This window comes from Phocoena sinus, chromosome 14, assembly GCF_008692025.1.
Source record: "Phocoena sinus isolate mPhoSin1 chromosome 14, mPhoSin1.pri, whole genome shotgun sequence".
NCBI classification, from domain to species: domain Eukaryota; kingdom Metazoa; phylum Chordata; class Mammalia; order Artiodactyla; family Phocoenidae; genus Phocoena; species Phocoena sinus.
In genome coordinates this window covers 56,650,703-56,678,035 of record NC_045776.1, presented here as the reverse complement: position 1 = coordinate 56,678,035, position 27,333 = coordinate 56,650,703, and the positions used below count along the sequence as shown (strand labels likewise).

The window sequence follows — 27,333 nt, the reverse complement described above, 5'->3', positions numbered from 1 at the left end:
GTCAACAAGTTAATAAACCAGACATCTGAATGTGTCTTGTTACCATTTTTTCCTTCCTCGGTTCATTCTTGTTGATTGCTGTTAAGATGAAATAGCTAGTTAGGATTCTTTACAACTTTACAGGAGACGGAGGGGCTTGCTGGCATTCATTTTATGTCTTTTCGGGGGAAGTGATTAAAATGTTAACTGTCTTGGCATCATTCAGTAGTGATCATCTGTGTGGGGTATCAATATGGTCTCAGATGGTGAATCGCTTGGGAGTTGAATTTCCTAATATTACAGGTTACCAACTTATATTTGGTATATATTATATATTATATATTATAATATATATTATATATTTTATATATATATAATATATATATTATATATTATATTATACCATTACTTATATTTTGCCACTATATACAAAATGCCCAAATATAAAATATTCTTTATTTTTACTTAAGGGGAAGAGAATAGTTATTCAGCGTTTAAACTTTATAAAGAACTGAGGATTAGAATAACCCTTAAAATTTTATTGTTAGAAATTATTCTATTTATTTATTTTTATTTTTTGGCCGCGCCGCGCGCCAGGAGGGATCTTAGTTCCCTGACCAGGGATCGAACCTAGGCCCTTGGCAGTGAGAGCAAGAAGTCCTAACCACTGCACCACTAGGGAATTCCCCAGAAATTATTCTATTTAAAAGGGCTGAGATTTCTAAAATTTACTACAAATGGAGAAAGTAAAAAATTATTTAATAAGGGTATATTTTAATGCAGTGAAACTTACATGATATATATTAGTCCCATCTTTTTGACTAATATTTTTACAAGAGTACAAAGACAGGAAGGAGGCAAATATGGAATTTTGATGAATAGGAATGATTTTTTATTTTTCTAATTAAATTTTATATTGGAGTATAGTTGATTTACACTGTTGTGTTAGTTTCAGGTGTGCAGCTAAGTGATTCAGTTATACATATACATATATCCATTCTTTTTCAGATTCTTTTCCCCTATAGGTTATTACAGAATATTGAGTAGAGTTCCCTGCACTGTACAGTAAGTCCTTCTTGATCATCTATTTTATATAAAGTAGTGTGTATATGTTAATCCCAAACTCCTAATTTATCCCTCCCCCTGTCATTTCCTCTGTGATAACCATACATTTGTTTTCTATGTGCATGGATCTATTTCTGCTTTGTAAATAAGTTCATTTGTATCATTTTTTTTTAGATTCCATATATGTGATATCATATATTTGTCTTTCTCTGTCTGACTTACTTCACTTAGTATGATAATCTCTAGGTCCATCCATGTTGCTTCAAATGGCATTATTTCATTCTTTTTTATGGCTGAGTAATATTCCATTATATATATATATATATATATATATATATATATATATATATATACCACATCTTCTTTATCCATTCCTCTGTTGATGGACATTTAGGTTGCTTCCCTGTCTTGGCTATTGTAAGCAGTGCAGTGAACACTGGGGTGCATGTATCCTTTCAGATTATGGTTTTCTCTGGATATATGCGCAAGAGTGGGACTGCTGGATCACATGGTAGTTCTATTTTTAGTTTTTTAAGGAACCTCCATACTGTTCTCCATAGTGGTTGTACACTCCCGCCAACACTTTAGGAGGGTTCCCTTTTCTCCACACCCTCTCCAGCATTTATTGTTTGTAGACTTTTTGATGATGGCTATTCTGACCAGTGTGAGGTGATACCTCACTGTAGTTTTGATTTGCATATAAATCATTTTATTTTCCATTAAGATTATGTTTTGATTTTTTGAAGGCATTGAATCTGTTCCATATCTTAACAAAAAAGGTAGAAAAGAGCTCTGAATCTTGTGGGGAACGATTTTTTAATGATGTACTAGCAGGGGGAAGTACATCATATGTACTTCCTCTCATATGTACATGTTTTTGTATATTTTGTGGTGCATTTGTACTTATTGGCATTTTAAAATTTCATTTTGCATCTGTGCTCTGCATGTATGCAGACCCCTGAAATGATGTATACAAACTTGGAATGAAGGAAGCATCTGGAAGCTTTGATGAGCTGTTAACTTGACACTATTCTTAGAACCTGGAAACTCTCAAATGAATTTTTTTTTTTTTTTTTTTTTTTTTTTTTTGCGGTACGCGGGCCTCTCACTGTTGCGGCCTCTCCCATTGCAGAGCACAGGGTCCGGACGCGCAGGCCCAGCGGCCATGGCTCACGGGCCCAGCTGCTCCGCGGCATGTGGGATCTTCCCGGGCCGGGGCACGAACCCCTGTCCCCTGCATCGGCAGGCGGACTCTCAACCACTGCGCCACCAGGGAAGCCCCTCAAATGAATTTTTATTTCAGAAGAATAAGCTTGTTACTTTTGAATTATGCATTCATCCCTGTATTTCCCTTATTTATGGTCCCTGGTAATGCCGTGGCTAAAGACTGTGTGTCCTCATTTCAAGGACTTGATATGCAATTCAGGTGCCTGACATTATCCTGAGCATAGAGTAAGTCTCAACTAGCTACTGCAAGTGTTGTTAACATTTTTTTGCTGTACGCAGGCCTCTCACTGTTGTGGCCTCTCCCGTTGCGGAGCACAGGCTCCGGACGCACAGGCTCAGCAGCCATGGCTCACGGGCCCAGCCGCTCCGCGGCATGTGGGATCTTCCCGGACCGGGGCATGAACCCATGTCCCCTGCATCGGCAGGCGGACTCTCAACCACTGTGCCACCAGGGAAGCCCTGTTGTTAACATTTTACTAAGGCAACTGACTATGAGAAACAGTCAACTTAAAGGACTGAAGAATACGGAGATTCTTTTAAATACCACATGCTTTAATGAAGGGTAGTCTGAGACTGTCGACAGGACTGCATGCCTGTTCGACCTGCCGCATCTGTAGGGTTTGGTCAAGCCTCAGTGTTCTCCCAGTCCTCGTGTTGGAGGGCAACGTTCTGATGGGATCACTTGATAGATTCTCCATCATCTCTTCCTGGGGTCTTGTTGATGAGGTTGACAGTACACCCTGACATCTTGTTGATGAGGCTCTAATACAACCGGCAAATGCTGTCCTTGCCTTGGCTGTCAGGCCACAGTTATCTTTTTTTTTTCTTTTGCTTTTGCTTTTTTGGCCATGCCATGCGGCTTGTGGCATCTTCGTCCCCCAATGAGGGATCAAACCGGTGCCCCCTGCGGTGGAAACCTGGAATCCTAATCATTGCACCGCTAGGGAATGCCCTGGAGTTATCGTTGCTCATCAGGTTGCAGGGTACCAGTGAGTACCAAGGAGTCGGTATGCTGTGGATGCTTGTGGTTGGATGGAGGTTCGTGGGGAATCCTGTCTCTACAGCTTGGGATGAAGTTACACATTTATCTTACCTAAAGTTAGCTGTGTCCCTTTTCTCTGGATGGCTTGTCGGCCTTCAGTGATGTATCTTCCCTACAATAGAGCAATTTCTATTGTAGGGTAAGCCTTAGTTATGGTGGTAGAGACCAGAATGGGCATTCTGAGACCTGGGCTTGGAGTCATGGACTTGTTCCCCACATTTCATGGAGTATTTCGGTACTTCCTGTGTGAACACAGAAAATTTAGAATCTGATTGAGTTCTCAGGCCAAATCTGCACTCACTCTGGGACTGTCTGAAAGGCATTCCTTTGATCCAAGAACTACTTTTCTGTAACCCACTGAAACAGCACCATGAGGGGGTCTCACACTGACAAGAATAAAAAGTTCTCTGGGGGTACAGTGGCTTTATTTTTGATAGTGAGAGGGATGCAGGGTGACGTTGGTCTTTTATGAAACAAAGCAGATCCAACTATAACGGTATCATCACCTTGTCTTCTCCTTTGTTACTTTCCTTCTCTTTTCCATGTGGAAGAGCTCGTTACTTTATTTCCTGATGAGCGTTAAAGTGTAGGTTTTCCCTTATTGCTTTTACTCAGCAGGTATTAATATGTGTTAACGTCTTTTTATTTTATGGAACCCTAGTATTTTTGAAACATAAGGAATTTTGGAAATAGTCCTTTATTTTATATGTGAGGAAACAGAACCCTCAAAGTCAAGTGACAACTTAGTTCATTATTCAACGTCCATTCCATTCATTTAGCAAAAGTGTTCAATGCTTGCTTGCAATGTACCCAGTGAGGCACTGTGGGGAGACAGATGACTAGCAGCGGCTTTGGCACGATATTCACAAGGTAGAAGGAAGAGAGTTTATTACAGAGATGCAGGCAAGTTACTGACGAGCGAGCTTTGTGCTGCTCGTGAATTTTCATTTGGCATTTCTTTTTCTCCATATGTGTGCTAGGAAAAACAACAAAAAAAAGAATAACGGAGAGCCTTGGTCAAACCCAAAGGGTTTCGTAGTAACTGCTTCACACATTTACTGTTAAACTGTGAAGCAGTATGGTTTTTACTCCAAATTTTGAATTTATGCAGTATTCGGATAAATACCTAGGTACTTCTAACTTAAAAAAAATAATATTTAGTATTTGAACATTTTCTCCCAAGAAAATAGACATTCATACACTATTGCTGAAATTTTCCATCGCTAGAAAGATTAAGATTCATGAGTCAGGGAGAAAACAGTTTGCTTTCAATTAAAAAAAATACACCAATAAAATGAATGAGAATATGAAACCATCTCTGTCTTGAATGATAATGCCAATGTGGTGTATATTGTAAACAATACAATTTGTTCAACTCCACTTTTAAAGGAAAGTGCTTTACGGGGAGATCAGCTCAGTGCTTTGTGACCACCTAGAGGGGTGGGATAGGGAGGGTGGGAGGGAGATGCAAGAGGGAGGGGATATGGGGATATATGTACACATATAGCTGATTCACTTTGTTATACAGCAGAAACTCACACAACATTGTAAAGCAATTATACTCCAATAAAGATGTTTAAAAAAATGGAAAAAAAAGATAAATTTAAAAAATAAAAGAGAAACATATTGCTTCATGTAAAAGAGAATTATAAATTGATATGAAAACAATTTTGAGAATGACTTTGGATTTATGTGATATCAGGCTTAGCTTTTTGGTATTACAGGTTTACTTCTGTCCCTAATCCTAGTATTCCTTGCATTTTCTTCCTAACATTATGCAATTAATAAAAACAATGGATGCTTTATAATAAACAACCTACATAAATAAAAAAAGGAAAGTGCCTTAGTGTGCATATCAAAAAAGGAAAATAAATCCTTTATTCACAGATCTTATATGCAACACACACCAGCATATATGTACAGATGTGATACATATATATATATATATATATATATATATATATATATGTCTTAACACTTATGGCCCCTGATAGGAAATTAACACAGGTCATCATCCACAAATGCATCCAGTATTTGAACTGACCCTTTATCTGTCACTTGAAAGACAGTTTAGGTCTGCGTTATCTCTGTTACTTGGAACAATGCCATAGTCACCTCCTGTCAGCTTCTGGTATTTGCCCATCCTTTCTAGTCTTTTTAGTGTTATCAGAATAGTTTTCCTATAACATGACTTAAGTCACATTTTCTTCCTCAAAAATTTTTCAAAGCTGCCTATCTACAGAATACAGATCCATAAACTCCACAGAAACATAGGAACCACAATTTTCCAAACTTCTCTCTTATACAACCTGAAAAATGTGAACAATGCCCCCTCCCCTTTCTTTTTTTTCATTTCCATTTTATGGTTTATTAAAGGATATTGAATAGAGTTCCTTGTGCTATAAGCCCCCCCACCCCCCGCCCCATTGCCATCTTCCCTGTCCTGGAAACGCAGGCCAAGTCTTCCCACCTCCCGGGGCCTCACCGACAGAGCAGGTCCAGAAGCTCTGCCACAGCCATTTAACTCTGCACCACATCTTTGGCACTGGATTGCAAATGCAATACTTCTGTAAATTCATTTTTTTCCCTCCCTAAATGAGTCGGGAGCTCCTGGAAGGGTGACTAGGAGTAAATGGAGAGGCCCTTAACATTTTAATAAATGTGCCTTGGTTACTTGGTTAGAGCTTAGATGCTGTGAGAGACCAGGAATAATTTCTTTTGCCCGCAAGTCGTTGTGCACTACCCCGCCCTCCATTTCAGTGGAAAGCGTTATCAATAATGACTTCTCTTTAGGCTGGGAAGCCCAGGAGACCACCTGTAACTGCAGGTTTAGGGTGGGGAAGGGGGAGACAGTGAGGAGGCGGGGGCTGCCCAAAGACAGGAAACCTCCTCCCTCAACCTTCGATTCAGATCTTCTCCATTAATTTAGTATTTCTGGGGCACCCACCCTGTGCAAAACGCCGCCAATTTGATTTCTTTTTTTCTTTCAAAAAGGGGGGGAAAAAACCCCTGCAGTCCCTAAGCCAATAAATAACTCACCTGAAGGTCAGAAAACCCTCCCCCCACTCTCCCGGGGGTGCCTGGGAGGGATAGAGAGCCGGGCAGAAATCGCAGTGGAAATCCAAAGGCTAACGCGATAGGCAACGGTCTGGAGGCGTCGTCCCCGAGCGCGACCCTGCGCCACGATGAAGAAGGCAGCCGCGGCGCGACGGTCCTGAAGTCCCGCGGCGCCCCCTCCCCCGCGGCCGAGCCTGGCCGGGTGCCGTCCCTGGGCGTGTGCCCCGCCGCAGCCCGCGGAGCCTCCGTGGCTCCTGCAAAAGGGGGCGGGGAGCGCGGCGAGCGGCCCGAGTCTGCGGCTTCCTCCCCACGCCCGAGCCTCCGCGCAGCGCCCAGAGGACGCGCGCCCGAGCCCGGTCCCTACGCCGCGGCGCGCCCGGGCCCCCGGCCCAGGCCAGGTAACTTTTCTGCCTGCGGAGCTAGGGGATCCGAGGGGGGCTTGGGGTCGCGAGGTGCGCAGGGCGGGCCGTGGGCGGGCGCGGGGCGGCCCGGGGGACGCGTGGCTCCGGCGCCGCTCGTCCGCCCGAACCGCGGGAGCCCGGCGCCCGCCCCGCCTGGACCCCCGCGGGGACCCCCGCCGGGCCGAGCCCGAGCGCCGCGTGTCGCGCCCGGGGACGTCTCCGCTCCGCCGGCCGCGCGGCAGCATCGCGGGGCCGGCGCGCAGCCTGAGCCCTGGCCTCCGGCCTGGGGTCCTCCCTCCGAGTTATGGCCGAGAGGGGCGGCTGGCTCCCCACGCCCCGGCTCTGTCAGTTTCCTCGCCCCCCCACCCCGCACCGTCCCGGGCGCCATGTTTTGAGTTACCCCTCGGGGTAGGGTGGGGGAGGGGCGCGGGGGCGACATTGCGGCGCCGCCCGGGGCGGGGGCCGGCCGGCGGAGGGGCCTGGGCGCGGCGGCTGCAGGCTCGGCGCGGCCGGGCGCGGCGCGGGGCCGGTAAGGTGTGCTCGCACAAAGCATCCCCGCTCGGGAGCGGCTGGCCGCTTTTATGTAACTTGTCCGCTTCCCCGAAGTGGGGCGGTGGCCCCGGGACGGCGGCGGGGGCTGCAGCCGGGCGGCCGGGGAGGAGGGGGCAGCGTCTCAAAGGGTTGGTTCGGTGCTGGGGCACCTGCGGGGCCGAGGGGCCAGGGGCGGCGCTGCTCACCTGGCGCCCACGAGGCTTCGCTGCCTCGGGAGGCGTGTGCGCGGGCGGCTCTGCGGCGGCTGGGGGCGGGGAGCCCGGGGGGTGGGGGCCGGGGCTCGGAATCGCGGGAGTCGGGGGTCTCAGCCAGTTCCTGGCGGGTGCTTCCCGGCTCCTTGCCGCGGGGGCCGGCTTTCTGGGGTCTCCCCTCGTCTCTCGCCCTCCTTTCCTTCCCCCTTTTCCGTCCCCTCTCCAACCCCCCCCCCCCCCCTGCAACCGCCAAGTTCACGGCTTCTGCAATGCGGTGGGTGTGGTTACCTAGTAAATTGACACTGTGGTCCTTTGCCGCCGGAGCGTTCTCTCCTTTTCGGTTTTCAGATTTCCGGATACAAAGTTGTCTAGGGGTTTCTTCTCCAGTTCCAGCCTAGGGTTAAAGTTAGGGAGAGATTGTTGCAGAACAAATAGAAAGATAAAGAGAACATGTGGTTTTAATTACGCGTGGAGGCCGGCCTGAGAAATCCTGAGAGGGTCAGTCACTCCTGCTGATGCGGCGCTTGCATTACGTGTTTAAGTTGGGGTTTCAGATTTTTTACATTAGGCTTGTGGAATTGCTTTTGCAGATATCCTGCCCGTCCTCTTTTTTTGGGCCCATTTTAGGCTCTCTGGGGCGGCCAGGTGTGCGTTGGAGTTTCTCCTGGTAGCATTAACTTTCCTAGCAGTAGAGTCAACAAATCCAGTGCTGAAAACGTTCTGTTTGAGTTTTACATTGATTTTTAATGTCTCAAGGAAACAAAAACGATAATTTATGGTCATCCATTTATGATCTGGGAGCCCTGAACGCAGCACCAATTACAGAAAATTAAGCAGAAAAGCCCTATTAAGAAAAAAGGGCACATCAAAGCTTGAGTGAACTCTGGGGAATGGGAGGTGATTTGTATCGTGGCTCAAACAGTGTTTTAAAAAAATGCATGTTAATTTTGGTAGCAGACTTATAAAATTTTAATTGGAGTAACAAAGTCCTTGTGAGAGGAAATAAATTCTGCATTGAGAAGGCTGACTTTAATTTATTAACTTCAGGAGGCATTGATGAAAATAAAATAGCTGAATAGTAAATAGTCTCATTTGCATTATGACTTTCTGGTGGTTTAGAAAAGCAAAATACCAGATGCAACAGTTACTGCATACAGTTTATGGAGCTAATACACTTTAGGCAGATAATTTTGGCAACACAGAACATGTTTTGTGAATGATTTATCAAGAAGCAGAAGAGAAGGCACTTAATTTAATTTGTAAACCCCTTTGAGGTGAAGGATTGTGAAGATAGAGGTCAAAGGTCTGTCACAGGGAACTGTTTGCATTTAATTTTTTTTTTTCTTTTTTTGCGGTACGCGGGCCTCTCACTGTTGTGGCCTCTCCCGTCGTGGAGCACAGGCTCCGTACGCTCAGGCTCAGCGGCCATGGCTCTCGGGCCCAGCCCCTCCGCGGCATGTGGGATCTTCCCGGACCGGGGCACGAACCCGTGTCCCCTGCATCGGCAGGCGAACTCTCAACCACTGCGCCACCAGGGAAGCCCTACATTTAATTTTTAAGTCATTTCCTCTGCACGAATGCAACTTAGGTTAAAAGTAGTTTGTGTCATTTCTTGCACAGTGCTTGGACTTGGGCCAACTTTGAATTGTGTTCAAATAGATCTGGGATTTTTTTTACTTGATCAGGTGCTATTTTATCCAGACATTGGTCTTGAAACATCCGTTGGTCAGATGCATCCAGGGGCCACTCAGGTAGAAGAGGGGCAGCCCTTCATGTCCCAGGAGATGTGATATTGTCAGTACTTTGTGAATCCTTTCTGGATTTACCGTTTGTTGGATTATGACAGGCATATGCTGTCCAGTGTATTCTCTTCCATGTTGTAAAACATATTCATCTTTTAAGTTAGTGATTTTTTTTAAAAGCCCTAAAATTCACGAATTAGAATTCAAGTCCTCTCCAGTAAAATAGAACTCCAAGAGTAGACTGAAAAATAAATACATGTTTCTTTTCCACGAGAATTTGACTGTAATGGAGAGAGATTTCTTAAGTCCTCGAGTACCCTGGTCATCTTTCCTCCCCCGCCTCTTCCAAGTATCCAACCACAGTCTTCCTCTAAATGTCAGCTTTATTATGGAATATAGACTTACTCTTGAAAACCATGACTCAGATTTCTCTTTGGCACGACTTCATTTGGAGAGATCTTTGATGGTCCCACTGCAACATCTCTCTCTTTCGAAAGGCTCCGTAGCTGCTAGTTTCTTGGGAATTCATCAGGCACTCCTGGAGGGCTCTGCTGTCATTTGATTTGCCTGGGCTTCAGAGAATTGTGTGCTCAGAAGCAGGGGCTGGAGCGGTGAAGTCACTACCCTGCCTGGTGTTGTGACATCACGGTGGCTCCAAGGAAACAAGGGTGGGGCAGGCAAAACCAGACCATCTGAAGCATCTTGCTGGCTTTAACTTTGCCTGGTAAATGAATGAGACTCTCCTTTCTCAAGTTGGACTGCGCCGTAAGTTATTGTTTGGAGAATTAAATGTGGATGCAAGCCTGCATGGGAAAGTGTATTTCATAGATCAGGGAAGAAGAGGTTTTTTTGTGTGTGCATTAGTAGAAATCATTGAATATTCTTCTTACTGAGGAAAATATTGTTTAAAGGGCTACTTAAAAATTGTATTTAAGTAACGAGTCTATATTGATGTAAAGCATCAGTATATTTCTTACTCTCCTTTGTACCCAAATATCTTGCTAAATTCTCGGTTTAGGTTATTGGTGTTGTCTTTCAAAAGTACGTGTTGTCTGTCAAGATACAGTCTCTTCTGGGTAGGCAGTGTTCTTTCCGATTTATTTTTAAGTGATGTGTTTGCAGTTGGCAATTAGAAAAAATGGGGGTGGGAAGCGAGAGGTTTCACAAGTGTAGAAGGTATCTGCAGTGATTTGGGGTAATTGATTTCTGTTTAAGTTTTTGCTTTATTTGCAAATTTTTTTATAATTTAGCATTTTAGAATTCTCCGAAGTGAGAATTCTAGTGCAGAGATGATCACAGACAAGTTGCACTCCAATTAGTGATGAGTCAGTTGCAAAAGGAAGTCTGAAATTCGGAAGCTGTAAAGCAAATTTCGTGTTTTGAGTCCAGAATTGAATGTGACGTGAGCATGAAGAAGACCCGAGAACGGCCGCAGCCCGAGGTCTTCTCTCCCCCTCCTTGGTTGCATGACTGTCCTTTTTTCACATGAGTGTATTATGTATGTGGGACCTCTGGGCACTTCTCACTTAACCATGTCACTGTCCCAAAACACATTTCCAAAGCAAAGGGAAGGAAAAAGAAAAAGGGAGGAATGGCACAAATAGAGAAGTTGAAATTAGGTACCAGAACTGCAGCTTGCTTGGTTGAAATGTCTTCGGTACTGCATTTTTAGACTTTACAGTGATTGGTTAAATTGTACACTTTAGAGTTGTAAGCTTCTGTTAGCACCAAACCCCTAATTCTTTGGTAATTTGCAGCACAGAGAAAAAGCTGGCAACTTAATGTTTAGGTGGTTGACATTTTGATACACTGTTCTTTTAACCCTTCCTTATAAACTTAAAAAAAGAAAGAGAAAGCAGAAAGGTTTCTATTAAATCTAGAAAACAGGTGTGATGTTTACTCTGCCTTGTGTGCTTGTTTTTCTCTCCACTTACATTGAGCGAGTGCTTGTTGTTTGGAGGAAATTATTTCCCTTGGAGTTTGATGCCCAGACCAGTATGGGTCTCACCACTTAGGGTATTGAGTAAATATTTATGGGATTGAATTTAAAAATGAGGCCGTGTGTGACTTACGCTTCACTACAAAAAATATTTGAAAAGGCTTAAAAAGCATGGCCACTTATTTAAAAATGAGAATTATCGGACTCACGTATGCAGTTGTTATTTTTAATGGCACCATCGTCTTCATAACAAGTTTGCTGCTCTGTCCATAGCTCAGATTAGACAGATTCTAGAGGTTTTGTCTGATCCGAGAAGAGAATACCGCAGGTTCCCTGAGAAGAAAGAATGGGATCTTTGAGAGAAGATGTGCAGGCGGGCTGCTTCCCTTCCTGCCAGCTCTAATTGGTGTCACGGAAGACATTAGTAGAGGGGAAATACTCAGAAGAGGAGGAAAGGGATCAGATTGGGGAGTGACAAAAGCTGAATTGGGGCTGGGCCGTGATATTGATCTTGACGTTGAACTAAAAAGAGAAAAACTATGTTCTCTTGTAGATCTCTCTTCTTTGGTCATTTTATATGTAGTGTTTACATTCTCCAACAGTGACTTTGTGTGTTTTAGTCAAGCCCCACATTTCATCCTTTCTAAAACAAACCTATTTTTTTTCACATTTGTACATCTCTGTACAAATGAAATTGGGAAATGTCTTACAGTTGCTCTCAGCCATATGGCAGAGAGAAAGCTGGCAACAGAATTCGTTGGTGGGGCACACGCATCAAAAATTGGAGATTGGGTGTCAGTTGGTTGGAAGAAAATCTTGGAGACAGTAATGGAGCACTCATAAGAAATAGTGCATCACCCATGAAGAACTATAGATGGTATTGTGTAAAAACATAGAGCACGGTAACTGAGTCGGCATGCAATTCAGAAGAGTTGGATTCTGACCTTGTAAAGAATTACTTTGAATATCTTGGCCAGTTTGTTTTGTTTGTCTTTTCTTTGTGCATGCACAGAATATCTAAATAAATCTCAAAGAGTTCTCTAAATAGAAAATTAAAATGCCAACATTTGCGTTACCTCTTCATTCGCAGAGTGCTACATATCTTGTTATTTCTTACAATTAACGGTGTCATGAATTTTATGAAACATGGTTTGTCACTTGGCTATGCAAACTTAAAAAATGTTGTATAATGTTCGGTGCTTATTCACACGGCCCCTTCTATGCATTGGTAACTGTGTTTCTTATGCGTATCCCTTTGTAGGAAAAATCGATTGAGTCGTCTTCATTTTCTGTTTTGGCTTTTCCAATTTGGCCCCTGGAAGATGGTTGGACTTTGACTAGTCATTGAGCAGACATTCCAGATAGAACACTCCAGAAGTCAAGAGGCCTACATTTAACTGGAATGTGGCCTTTATCCTGGGGAGTACCAGGAGATGAGTCTAAGGAGCGTGGGGCGTGATCGTGGATATGAAGCTAAGGGATATTTTGGACTTTGCTAGGTACTGGGGAGCCATTGTAAGTAGTGGAGTCGGAAAGAAGATGCTTGGTGATAAACGCAGGGTGTATTGGAAGAACAGGAGTCTGGAGACAGATGGTCTTTTGTTAATGGAGTAATCCAGAAAGTTTCAGAAATTGATTGTAGCGCTAACTCCTCTCGATGGATGTTCTGGCAATTCACTACATATGTTTTTGTGGTCATATTTAGCTGAAGATTAAATATTACTTTTGGACCGTTTAGGGTAGAAAAGGAGATGTTCAGAAGATAGAATGATTTTCATTCTTATTTATCCTTCCAATTAAAACATCTTTGTTATTTCAGGTGTTAAGAATAATCCATACTCGCTGTAAAATATTTTCTAATATCGAAAGACAAGAAGAAGAAATCTTGTTGTCTAGAGATAGCTACTGAAGATATGTTGGCAAAAATCCTCCCAAAGCTGCCTCTTTGAGTGTGTAATAGACTCTAGTGGGTCTTGGAATCAGACAGACCTGGGTTGGGCTCCCAGTCTTCCTATGTGATTGCTTTGTGTCATGGGTCAAGTCTCTTGACTTCTTTTGTTTGTTTGTTTGTTTTGGTACGCAGGCCTCTCATTGCTGTGGCCTCTCCTGCTGCGGAGCACAGGCTCCGGACGCGCAGGCTCAGCGGCCATGGCTCACGGGCCCAGCAGCTCCGCGGCATGTGGGATCTTCGCGGACCGGGGCACGCACCCGTGTCCCCTGCATCGGCAGGCGGACTCTCAGCCACTGCGCCACCAGGGAAGCCCTCTCTTGACTTCTTGAGTCTAATCACTTACAAAATGGCTGCAGTGCCTAAACCTCAAGGACATGAGGATTACATATATAATACATGCACAGCACTGGGCATAGTACCTGGCACATCACAAGTACCTAGTTAATAGCAATAGCTTTGTTCGACACAAGTACAGATTTGTAGACAGTTACATATTTGGCATGAGGAGACTTCTGACTTAAATACTAATGTGTAACCTTTTTCTTTTTTATGCAACAGTATGTTCTGGGGAGCTTTTTCATCTATACCAATCTTTATCTGCATTATTATTTTTAATGGGAGATAAATATTTTCATGGGTCCTGTGCAATACTGGTAAAGCATCATTACCTTGACGATGACGATGGGAAGCCTTGTCATCCAGTCCGTCCCCCTCCCGCTATGCACTGCCTTCACTTTTCATCATTGTCCTGCAGCACAGCCATGAGAGCTGTGGCAAAACAGGACATTCAAGCAAAAGTGAAGTCCCTGACGATGATTGTGTACATCTCAATGTTGTGCGTAAATATTTAGTCTTAACTGAAACAACCAGCCTTTAGCCATCTATTTCCCAATTTCTTAATTCGAACTGTTGTGTAGAGGCTCTTCATGGGGGGCTGGTGCCCACTGTTTCCCACGTGCCTCCTGCACGTCCCAAGGGGCAGCAGACACCGCAGCCTGAATCCAAACCAGCCTGAACTCAGAGTCAAGACGCTTCAGAGGCTGGGATATACTAGGAGTTACGGGGGCGCTGGCCCAGAGATAGAAAATACTAAGTTTCCTTTGGCCTTGTTCTGAGTTCCAAAGCCTCCCCTTCTCTGCGGCAGGGGGTTAGCAGAGGTCAGGCTCACCTCACAGATTCCATGCAGATTCTCCAGGCGCATGAGCTGCTCTGTCACGTTCTTGAAAAGCACATGGTTTGGATGGACCTTAGATTTACCTGAAATCCAGTCTTGTTTTCCCCACGTTCATGCAGTTGAGGAAGACAGTTTTATGAACCGAAGGTGACGCTGTGGGGCTTGGTACCTGGAATTCTCCTAGCCCCCGCCGTTGTGGACTCTGAGCTCCAGCACGGGCTTGGGAGTGGCCGGCTTTTATGCAGTTTTCATGTGGAGAATTACATCACAGAGATATAGAGAGGTTTTGGTAATATCCTTACAGAGAATTCGTGGTTTTTTTCCCCCTACTTGATACCATTCTTTTGTGCTATCAGATTTTGACTTTTATTGACTTGAGTTTAAGAGGAATACTCTTAGTGGAATGCGTATAAAGTTGGAAAAATGGAGCTTGACTGATTTGTCTACTCAGGACATTTGGAAAGTTTCTCCCCTTCATTCTTAAACCCTGGGTAGCAGTCATTCATGGGGAGGAGCCGTGTTGTAGAACAAAGGAAATACAGCGAGTTAGGAGAGATACATTGAAACGTCTTGTCAGCCTTCAGATGTGTAACTTTGGACAGGTCACTCCATTTCTCTGGGCAATGAGATGGTGGTGCTGGTGCAGCCTCAAGGTTGAAAGGAAACTTCTGTGTTGGGAGACATCTAGAGCAGTGTGGAGTCCAAGTAGGCATGTCCTAAATGTTCTACCATTTCAGCTCATAGTGTTTACCTGCTTTGCAAGTTCCTAGGGACCCACGTTAATTGTGAGGCTCTAAAGATAAATCCTCAAGGGGAATATGGAATTTTGTAACATTCCACCACAAGCTCCATCATCCAAAAGATGACCCTCAATGAGAACACAAAATTTTGTCAAATGTGAAACTGCGAATAGTAGTAGTTGAAGTTTTCAGAGAATTAGCCACAAGCGGTTTTCAAATTTTCATGTGAAACAGCGTCACCTGGGGAATTTGTTAAAAAGCAGTGTCCGAGGACCCATCCACAGTTCTCACTCAGTAGATCTGGAGTTGGGTCCAGGCACCTGTATGTCCAGCACGTTCAGTGGGTTTTGATGCAGTGGTCCCTGGACCGCATTCTGAGATCGCTGTCTTAAGGAATCATCTCAGTGACTTTCCAGCTTACTGGCTAGTGTCTGGTAAACATCTGGAAAGATAATACACTGCAAATAAATGGTACTAATGGTCAAGAGAACGCTTAGCATAGAGGAAAGAGCCTTGCCTGGGTTTTGCTATGGCTGGTCCATCACTTACCACTTTTTTTAAAAAAATTATTTTTGTTTTTATTTATTTACTTATTTATTTTTGGCTGCATTGGGTCTTCATTGCTGGGTGCGGGCTCTGTCTAGTTGTGGCGAGTGGGGGCTACTCCTTGTTGTGGTGCACAGGCTTCTCACGGTGGTGGCTTCTCTTGTTGCGGAGCACGGGCTCTAGGTGCGCATGCTTCAGTAGTTGCAGCTTGCGGGCTCAGTAGTTGTGGCTCGTGGGCTCTAGAGCACAGGCTCAGTAGTTGTGGTGCACAGGCTTAGTTGCTCCGTTGCATGTGGGATCTTCCCGGACCAGGGATTGAACCCGTGTCCCCTGCACTGGCAGGCGGATTCTTAACCATGGCGCCACCAGGGAAGTCCCCACTTACCACTTTTGTGGCCCCAGGAAATTATGTAAAATTTAAAAGGTTAAGGAAGTAGGATTAAAGGTTAGTTTACTTATCTGTTAAATAGGGATGATAGTAATTATTTAGCATAAAGGTTGGGTGTATGAAATGAGTATCTTAAGTGAAAATGTGTGGCTCTCTAATACATCTTCAGTTGGGGTTAGTTTTCTTTCCTTATGATTGATAATAGAAAAATGGAGTGAAATCAGTGAAGAAGAGATGCATCTATGAGTAAATGTGATTCTGCTGATCAAAATCATACCGAGTACTTTGGATCTTACAGATATTTTCAAGATATTATGAAGTTCTTAACTTTCATATAGGGGCTACAAAACAAAACCGTTAAATTGCATCAATTTCTTAGGACCCAAAGACAAATTCAAGAGGGAACTTCCAGTCTTTGGAGCTCCAGTTGCATTGCAGCCTAAGAGTCTTCAGAAGCTTTCCTGAGAGCATGGCCCTGTCTCGGTAGATAGCCAGTAAGTCAGATGAATTATCAAAACCCCATCAGACATTGCCTTTCTCCCTCTCACTGCACCTTTTTCCAGTCACCTTCAGACACACATCTTGGAGTCACCTCTCAGAGTGTTTTAACATTAGGACAACGTATGTGAAAGGTAAAGGATGTAACATACAAATATTAGGAAACTAAATTTCATAATCTCTTTTTCTACTCAGTTTCCGGCAGAATGTTCCTCTGAAACAGTTATCAGCTTTATCGGTTTATCGTCATACCTGTTATTTCTAAATGCTCCTATTTAAGGGTTGGATTGCAAGTTGGTGATCTCCCTGCCTTCGCCCTTCTCCTGGCTAGAATTGTAAATGCCCTTGACCTTGCCATTTTAGTCCTGAAGAGCTTGTGTTGCTGGTCAGATGAAGGACGTCCCCCCACCCTCCCTACCTCAGTGACTGTTCTACTGGCCCCCAGGATGGATCCACATCTTCTCCATTCAGACCAGCTTCTGTCCGAATTCTCTCTTTTCCAAATGAATCCAGTTCCAGTGTCTCCCAGCCTAACAAAATAAGCAAAACAAAACAAACCAACCCATCTTTTTTTGTTTTTGTTTTTGTTTTTGCGGTACGCAGGCCTCTCACCATTGTGGCCTCTCCCGTTGCGGAGCACAGGCTCCGGACGCGCAGGCTCAGCGGCCATGGCTCACGGGCGCAGCCGCTCTGTGGCATGTGGGATCTTCCCGGACCGGGGCACGAACCCGTTTCCCTGCATCGGCCGGTGGACTCTCAACCACTGCGCCACCAGGGAAGCCCCCAAACCAACCCATCTTTTAACGCAGCTTCCCCACAAAGCTTACTGCCAGTGTTTCTTACCTGCTGCTTGGCCATAAGCGAGAGACTTCGTTGAAATTATGATTTTTTTCCAGCATTTCCAAATGCTATTATTCATTTGCCAATAGCAATAATTAATTTTAAAAGAGTCACTAACATATACCAAAATCCAGTTCTAAACTGGAAAGACTGATGATGTGACACCTTGAACCTTTGTAAAGTTTTCTTCCTTTTTTCATTAGCCATCTATCTGTTTATTCCACAAATACTGACAGAATGCTTCTTAGGTACCTGGCACCTTGCTCGGTGCTAGGGTTATAGCAAAGAACAGGACTTAACCAAGCCTCGGCTCTCCTGGACCCTGTATTTTAAGCTGGGGGACCAGCAATAAACAAATAAACAAATACGATTTCAGATCAGGATGAATGCTCTGAAGCAGGACTAGGTCACGGTGTCGATGGGTGTAGAGGGCTACTTCAGACACTGTCATTTGGGGATGTTTAACATTTTATTAAGTCCTTCCTTCTCGATTGTACCCCTCCTCTGCAAGTGTGACATCACACCTGGAAACGTGTTTTGGAAGGAGCAGTGCCCAGGGCTCCCGGGCACCCAGGCCCTCTCTGTGCCTGAAACACCTTTGGTTCAGCTGCTATGATGTTGGTGGTCTCACGGCGAGGGGCTTAGAGCGCGGGACCCATTTCCCCAGGGAGCATCTGCTGCTTCTCCTTGCTCACTTTCCTGTGGTCCTTAGGATGGAGCAGACTGCAGGAAGTAGGGGAGCCAGTGCCCCCAGGGATCCCTCAGGGAAAAACCCTGGACACACGGCTGCTTTTCCACACGCCGGTGAGCTGCGAAATACACATGTGTATATGATATATGATGTCCTTTTATCCATGGCATTTTATTTTTTTAAAGAAGTATATTGAGAAGCAAAGGTGACATTGCTAAAAATACCTCCCTCCTATGTAGATAAGGGGCTGTGTCTAAAATGGTGACAGGCAGCTCAGTTTAAAGGACTAAACATAGATTTGCCATTTTTTTCTTTTATGCAGCCTTTTCCGTAGACCCTAAACGGTTCTAATGTGTAGTTTCAGAGTGCTAGAAAAGTGATGACAGCTTTTTCATTCCGTTAATTTGTTCCCTTTTTCCTCGTACCAGAAATGATTCCACCGGTGGTACAGTATTCTTAATCACAGCGGAACAGAAATACTGGTGCCGCCTTGTCCATTATGCAGAGGTCCATGTCAGGATGACCCACGGATGGTTAACTAAGAGACCAGAGGATGCTGAGATAGGGTTGAAGATTCCTCTTAAAAAATAGTGCGAAGTATTTCTGATACACGAAAGGTTGAAAGGTAATATAATGACCACCTATGTATCCCACATCCAGTTTAAGAAATAAAATGTTACCCCAAATTGCTTATCTCCCCAAGTTCTCCTCCACAGTTGTACCTCCCTCCCTCCTAGAATCGGCCATTCTTCTGATTTGGTGTTCATCGTAACCATAAAATTTCTTTATTCCTTTGCCCCTCACTCTTTATTGCATCACTAAATTATTTGTGGTGGTGTTTTTCACGTTTACGCAACTTTAAACGGTGTCCCGTACCTGTCCTTCTGCAGCTTGCTGTGTTCATGTAGCACATGCTGGAGTCTCCTGTCTGCTGACACCTCCAGGAGCCCACGGTGTAGTTCTTATGTGTGAAAACCGATGCTTTAACCATGGTTCGTGGCTTCCTCCCCAGGCCTTGAACAAGGTTGTGTTTCCCACCTCAGGACATGGTGCAGCCGGCTGCCCTGTATCCTCCCATTCTGCATCTGTGGATTCAACCGACCATGGATTGAAAAATATTTTTTTAGAATGTTCCAGAAAGTTCCAAATAGCAAAACTTGAATTTGCCCCCATCAGTTATTTACATAGCATTTGCATTGTATTTACAACTATTTACATAGCGTTTGCATTGTATTGGGTATTGTGAGTAATCTAGAGATGATGTAAAGCAGGGGTCGCCAACACCCCGGGGGCCTCGGTAGCAGGCCAGTTAGGAACTAGGCAGCACAGCAGGAGGTAAGTGGCGTGCGAGTGAGCGAGCAAAGCTGCATCTGTATTTACAGCCGCTCCCCATCAGTCACATTACTGCCTGAGCTCCGCCTCCTGTAAGCATTATGGTGAGTTGTACCGTTATTTCATTATATATTATAATGTATTCGTAATAGAAATAAAGTGAACAGTAAATGTAATGCACTTGAATCATCCCAAAACCACCCCCCACCGCGGTCCGTGGAAAAATTGTCTTCCACAGAACCGGTCCCTGGTGTGAAAAAGGTTGGGGACTGCTGTTTTAGAGTATATGGAAGGGTGTGCAGGGGATAAGCAAATACTACGCCGTTTTACCTATGGGACTTGAGCATCGTGGACTTGCTACCGTGGATTTTGGTATCCGAAGGGGTCCAAGAACCAACCTCCCCAAGACACCAAGGGACGACTGTCCTTGCTGCCCCTCAGCCTGGACATCCTCCCCAGCAGGTTTACAAAGCTTGCTCTGCACACACGCACCCACCACCTCTCACCCCGCCCAGCACCGTTCCCCTTCCCTGCTGCTGTTTCTTCATGGCACTACATATTTTACTTATTTATGTTTATTGTGTGCGTTCCCCAACCAGAATATCAGCTTCATGGGGACAGGACTTAATCTGTTTTGTTCACTGTGGACCCCAGCTCTGAGAACAGTGCTGGACACGTTGTAGGTGCTCAGTAAATAGTAAATGAAGGAGTCATTTAAAATGTGGTGTGACCTTATGAAGGAGAATTCTCAATCCACTTTTTTTTTTTTTTTTTTTTTTTTTACGGTACGCGGGCCTCTCACTGTTGTGGCCTCTCCCGTTGCGGAGCACAGGCTCCGTCCTGATGCACAGGCTCAGCGGCCATGGCTCACGGGCCCAGCCGCTCCGTGGCATGTGGGATCTTCCCGGACCGGGGCACGAACCTGTGTCCCCTGCATCGGCAGGCGGACTCTCAACCGCTGCGCCACCAGGGAAGCCCCTCAATCCACTTTTAACTTTCATTTAGTGGATATGATTTTGTGAAAAATGATTGAATGTCGAGTTGTAAATATAACCTTAACAAGTGAGACTCCCTGATGAGAAGAGGTCACTTGTGTGGCCTGAAGGATCTTTCTGGGATGTGAGAGAATTGGTGTGTGCACCAGATCAAGACCTTCCTGCTCTGATCAGTGGTGAGTTCAGCCATGCCTCCCAGAGTGACAGTTGGGTTCCAGTCATTTTCAGTTAGTTTGGACTTGCAATTCTTTACGCTCGTTAGAGTATAGTCATTTTTCCCCTCCCCAGGAATTAACACTTATGCATCATCAATATCTTCCCGGACATGCCATCTGGCCTGCCTGCTTCTTTCCCTTCCGTTTTTAGCACAGTCAAAGGTAAACAGGTTTTTTTCCCCTTCCTTACCAATGAACATTCCATTTTCTTGCAATTTGGAAGATAATTTGCACACCTCTCACTTTCGCTCTTTGTATTCAGTGCTGGGAAAAATCAAAGCGTGGTTGGTTTTCTGAGCTCTTTAGTTAAACGTGAAGTAGATAAGAGAGGTTTTGATTAGGTGTGCATCCTAATTGAAGAAAAAGGAATGATAAACGTCCACTCGGACCGCCGCAGATAATGACTCTGACATAGAAGGATGGATAGTCCTGTTGTCCTGTTGGCACAATCATTTATAACTTGGTTTGGAAGAATTTCTTATCTAAAAGAAAGTTTTCATGACTGCCTTTTTTCTACTTCTTTATAAAAAAAGGAAAATTTTCTCTAAATCTGAGTATTCTGTCTAGACTTCATGAGGGTAGAGATCTGCGGTTTCTCTTTATCTACCTCCAGGTACTCAGGAAGCGTTTATGTACCTCCAGGTGAAATGGAATGGTTTCTCACCGTTGTTAAATTTGTTTTCACTTATGTTCCTTTCTTCTCAGTGTCAATGGTGACTTGTTCTTGGATGAGCCTTTGCCATCTGCGAGATGAGTTGAACGTGTTGGTTGATAAAGGGGAGTTGATTGAGTGGTAAAGATGATAGCAACTTAGATATTCTCTAATAACTGAGGATGTTGGACGCCTGTACCCCCCCGCCCCCCCCCCCCACCGGCCATCATCCTTCCTCGTGACCTGCTTCAGTGCACGACCCACAGGCTAGTTCGCAGCAAGATGCACAGGTGCCCCACCTCTTGGGATCCGTCTGTCTTTGGCTTCTCTGACTTTAGGAGGTCTAATGACAGCCAGGACTCAATTTGAAGCCATTATTCCTGAGCGTGGGCAGTCAGGTTTCTGTCTCAGGCCCGGATCAGCAACTTTGATGTTCTGAAACTCCTTTTAAAGAGTCTGTAATGACGGAGATAATTGTTTTTATGGCTTTCTAGTGAAATGGATTACCTGACAGAGCAGTCTTGTTTCTTGGCGTTCTTTATCTCTTACTGGAAAGAGGATGAGGTGGAAAACCGTTTCAGTAGAAATACCAGCATCGTTACAGTCCTCGTAAGCATTAAATGTGCACTGACTCTATCTCCTATACAAGGTGTCTTCTTGGAGGATGTACTGAGGACAGTGCAATGATTTTAATCCAGACGTCTGATAAAGGGAGGATTGCATGGTAAAGTAAATATCAGTTTGGGTGTTCTGTAATAGCAGAAGAGTTAGGAGGCCTGTGTGCCTTCTAAAACTATTCTCCTCACGTCTTTAAGTTCTGAGAAGATATTTGTCAATCTTTATTTCATATATTTATCTTATCTCTTACATATGTAAGAATATATAATAATCACTTGTATTTTGCATATATGTGTTACGATTCTAATTAGGTGTTATAATCAGTGTGGAAGTTTTAGCTCAGAATTGTGATACGCAGTAAATTACCTTTATATGTTATATCGTGATCCCAGCTCAGTCACTTTTTACTCACAGTGCAGTCATAGGCAAGTTCCTTAATGTCTCTTCATCTCAGTTTCTTCGCCTATGAAGTGTGGCTGGTAATACTAGCCTCGCTGGGTGCATGTGAAGTGCAAAGTGCAGATCCAACATGGGAATCGTGGTGCAGTTGACCTCACTGTGTTACTGTGAGGATTGTTATTAATGTTCCTAATACTTTGCAGAGTTGGTTTCAGAATGCCAGTCCCCAGGACACTGCTGGTCCATGTGAAAGCTTTCCTAGGCCATGGTGCCCCTCTCGGATACACTCCCCGTGGCTGTGGTTGACTGGGCCTTCTGCTGACCGCTCAGAGCAGGTGGCCCCAGGGCCGTCAGGCCTTCTTGGGCCCAGCAAGGAGCAAATGTAGGAAAGGGCACAGAATGGGGGGACTTCTGTTGCTTGGCTGCTCTCATGTTTGTGTATCACTGTGCATGGAATGAAATGAAATGTGGCATATCTGGGTTAAAACTGGGTTTCCTACAATGAATGATTTAAAGGTAAAGAAGTGAAAAAAGCTGGACGGTTGATCTCACACCGTCGACGTTCATGGTGGGCATCTTTCTGTCGGACCGACGCCTCCTCCCCGTGGCTTTGGAGAACTGCTCCTCACTCCTTTCTTGGGATAATTTGGGGCTGTCAGTACTGGCCTCCTGCTCCCTGGCTAAATGAGAGGCGGGTGACCCAGGCCTTGGCATTGGGCTCCTTCTTTCCTGGGTTTGTGATAGTCCCCTGGGATCTTCCATTTGGCTAGAGGAAGGTGGCTTTAACTTTCTGAGTGGTTGAGATCGAAGAAAGTGACATTATTGCTTGGCCAAGAGAGCGTGATGTCAACAAGAGAGGTGAGATTATGTGTTATTAGCAAAGTAGAATCCCCGAGGTGTTTGGTGAACTGCTCTGTTTCCTGCAAATGACCAGTGGAAATGGCCAAAACTTTTTTTGTTAATATCTGCTAAGGATAGTAGGAAAACAGCAGCTAACAGTATAATATAGTATACTATATATAATCATAATATATAATATTAACTCTATAGTATAGTTATATATATATTATATATAGTATATATACACTGTATATATGTAGAGTATATATACTATGTATATATACACACTCTACATATATATGGTATATATAATATAGAGCCCAGCCAGTCTCTATCTGCATGACCAGAGGAAAGTTAACCTCTCTGTGCTTCACGTTCCTTAATTGGAAATAATGGTACCCACATCATAGGTTTGTTGTGAGAATTAAGTGAGTTAACATTTTTAGGGCAATATGTGTGTGTGTTGCGTGTGTGTACACACACATATATATGTATATACGTATTTCATATAAAGCACATTTCAAATATGTATTTAAATATTTGGGGGGCATTCTAAAGATGCATGCATACTTAAAAAAATTTTTTTTTAACAAAAGGTTTTAAAATTTAAAAAAGTAGTAAGGACATGATCTTGGACAATCCTTCTTCCAAATGTTAGGTTATCAAGCTTCTACCAACAGGTATTAAAATTTTTAAAAGCTGGATATATTTTAAAAATTCAAACAGAAAAATTACGTTCTATTTTGCAGCAAGATTATACATAATTTATTTATATCAGTTTTATAGTATTAATCCTTTTCCGATTTGGAGTGCTGGTTTATTGTTTCAGTTGACAAAAGCCCAATTTATATAGTTTGAGGAATAAAAAAGGAGAATTCACAAGGAGGAGGCGTGGTAGCCCCGAATCAGAGGAGGATGAGGAGGGAACAGGAGAACTTGAAGGGACCCACTTCTGAGCAGCTTGTATTCGGAAACCATTACAGATGACGTTTGGTTCAGCAGCTACATCTGACACCGTTTCATGTTCAATAATGTCAGTTTCCGGTTTGCGAAATCAAAGTATGGAAACCACTGCTTTCATGACATTTGTGGCCCTTGTATGATGCGTATGGTATCTCTGTCTGTCCTTATCAACGATTTTAATGGGAATTACTCATTTTGTATGTCCCTGTTTGCTAAACCTATGATGTTTTTGATGCTAGGTCCTTACTATTACTTATCTTTCAATATTGAAATATAACGTGATTTACGATGCATGTAGTCAAATAGAAAACTTGCCTGTTATTTTGTATCTGTCGCTTTCCTTTGTTATGTTTCATTGTTTAAGATTTGGCCCCAGTTGGGATGACTTTTAAGAGCAATTTTAGTTATTCATGTGTTCAGATCACTGAAATTAGGCGCGGGTCGAAAACTAAAGGAACAGGTGTGTGCTCGGAAGGCTTTGAACTCTAGGGAAACTGTGTGATGAGAGGGTTGATGACTTTTGAAGCTAAGTAGAGTGCAAAACGACAAAATGTACACAGTCTCTGAAAGGTAGTCTGTTGAGTATACTTTGCATGACCGATACCTTCTTTCATCTCGATCACCATTTATATCTAGAGATATACATTGATTATTTTATTATACTGTAACTATAAACATCTGTTTGGCATTGAAAGGAGTATGTTTCTGCTCTACAAAGATAACTCTTTTACTTGTAAACAACCTCCTGAGGTCCCCTGTTTGATTGTTTAATTGCATTCTTGCCACAAGTTAATTTTTTAACTGTTAATATTGTATATAATGATTAAGGGTTTTTTATGGCTAATGTGAGAAGAGTTGCCAGTATTTCAATATTTTATGACTAAGTTAATCCCAGTAACATTTTGAGTGCCAGCTGTGTTCGTCACCTACATTCATTCATGGAACATTTCTTGAGTACCTATTATTTGCCAGACACTTTTCAACTTAGCAGTGAACAGCACAAACAAAAAACATAGCAAACAGACAAAAAAACAAACCCAGAAAATCTCTGCCTACATGGAGCTTATAGTCTAGTCTAATCTTCTGTTATCTCTAAGCCTGCAATACCTTTCTTGGACAGGTGTTACCCCCTGTCTGTAAGTCTGGAGTGGAAGTTCCAGCTTTATACTTTTTTTACCCTGGGGTGGGGGAGGGGTGCATGGGTGATGTTACGTGGAAGAGAAATAAAATCAAAGTTATTTAGTGCAGCATTTTCTAATTTTGTTCCCCCCAATAATATACGTCAAGAAGAACATCATCCTGTGTAACATAGTCGGGGAGGAGCTAGTTTAAAGTGTTTTGACCTATTTTATTATTAATCGGATTTCACAGTACCAGTTTTTAGATATTTTTTTTTAAATAGCATTTTGATCATGGAAACATCGGGTTTAAATTCCTGGAAGATATTTTAAGTGGAAGAACACTTTATTACTTATCTTTTCTTATTTGATGGGCAGTCAACTTAATAACAAAACAGTATTCTGATGGAAAACATATTATTATACCTGGGCATTTTCTAACCAGCAGAATTTAACTCCCAGGGAAGTGCTTAACCACCCTGACCTGGATCCGTCCTCTCTTTTAGGAGGCAAGCAGCTTGATTGTCTCTCCTTGATTAATACTCTGTGACTCGGTAACACGTCCAACTTTTTCAGCTCAGGAATAAATCTACTGACCTAGTTTATTTGGCCTTGCTACTCTCTCCTTGATTTAAAGCATATTTCTTTTGGGGGCATCTCTGGTTTGACACCTTTGAAACATTGTCGATTACTAGATAGTATTATTAGCACCTCATGACGCCCAGCCGGGAAGTAGGAATTGCAGCCAGGGATCGTGGACAGGACCCTTGACTTGCCTCAAAAGGCAAAACAATCCCATTACTGAGCCGCCTTTGCGGCTTTGATCCCTGAAGACACGTTAGGTTGGGTTGTGCTCGTTTGTAACATTTGTGGAGCGTGGTGCAGGGATGATACTCGCCCTCCCAGTGTTTCCCTGAATACGGAAGAGCGAAGCTGGGGGATAACTAACCACGGGAGGAAGGGAGTCAGGGATGCTCAGCTGAATCCACCTCAGTGCAGGGAAGGGAGGGTAAATCCTTTCTAAGGAAGAACAAAGACCATCCTGTGTGTCAGATGGACCTCGAGGTTGAAAGTAAGACGATCCCACAGTCACGTGCAGCAGAGGTCCAGCAGTAACTCAGCGAGGAGACACCTGCAGAGGCATCCTCCGATGGGGGATGTCCCCGTGGTGCTCTGCAGAGCCTCCTTAGGGACCCCGAGTTGGCGGAGACACAGCTGGTGGCTTCGGCACTTTCTCTTGACAAAGGCGGTCAGCAGTTCAGAGGCACCACCCTCTGCTCTTAAATGTATGTGGCACTAGATTTGTTCTATTGCAGTGCTTGGTTATGAGTGACTGTTTTCCCCGAGAATGTTTGAAAAGGAAAACAAGGGGAAACGACATATCAGGAGTTACTGAGATGTAAGATGGGAAGGAGAACAGGGCTGAAGAGGAAAGGGTTTCGTCATCATCAGTCCCCTCTTTACTGGAAGTTCTGGGCTGTGTTACCATCTTCCCAAGGACATACACGTGCCGTCTGCCTCTGGACCTGCGGACGGGCTACGCCGCACTGCCACATGGACTGGCTCTGCTAGGAACATGCTGTGTGCTTTCACCAGAAAACAACTGTTGAGGGTCGCTTGTTGTTTCAGTCCTGTTTTCCTCTCTCAAAGCCTAGCGTGAGTCATCTTCCCTGCAATTTTTCTCTCTGATCAGCCCTATAATTTTATTGTAATAATTCTCTGTGGGCTGTCACTTGACCCACATCTGAGCTGCCGTCTTGGCCGAGCAAAAACATTGCTCGTTTGCCCAACAAGTGGGTTCAAACACTTGAGTGAGCCTCTGCTTATTCGTGTTACCTTTTGAGATATTTGTACCGAAAGAAAAAGCTCAACTCTTTTCATTCTAATCTTCCTTTTTATCTGCAAATGTGTCCACATAGAAGGAAGTTTATATTATTTCTAAGTAGCGAAAGAATAAGACACCCTAAAGGTCCATCCAGAGGGGAACGATTGCATAAATGCTTACCATCCCTGGGGTGGGGGAACGAGGCAGTGTTAAATGTTAAATACATGGAGATCATCTTCTCCACCTAATAAGAAAACTGTTAAGAAATAGTATTCAAAACGTGTTGCTTATTCATTAATTCATTCAACAAAGATTTACCGAGTGCCAGGCATTATTCTGGGAACCCAAGACAG

General features: G+C 43.9%; 1 protein-coding gene across 10 annotated transcripts in view; it reads left to right on the top strand.

Moving 5' to 3' along the window:
- The window catches only part of EPB41L3 (erythrocyte membrane protein band 4.1 like 3), a 221,909-nt gene that overhangs the window by 75,863 nt on the left and 118,713 nt on the right, over nt 1–27,333 (top strand). For 4 of the 10 annotated variants that reach the window (XM_032602975.1, XM_032602980.1, XM_032602981.1 and 1 more), the window contains exon 1: nt 6,464–6,768. The exons of 1 other annotated variant lie outside the window; for it this stretch is intronic. The gene's annotated coding sequence lies outside the window, so the exon portion shown is untranslated. Of the gene's footprint in view, nt 1–6,461; nt 6,769–7,281; nt 7,301–27,333 lie in introns of those variants that run through there. 5 more of the 10 variants (XM_032602972.1, XM_032602974.1, XM_032602978.1 and 2 more) reach the window with 5 other exon arrangements.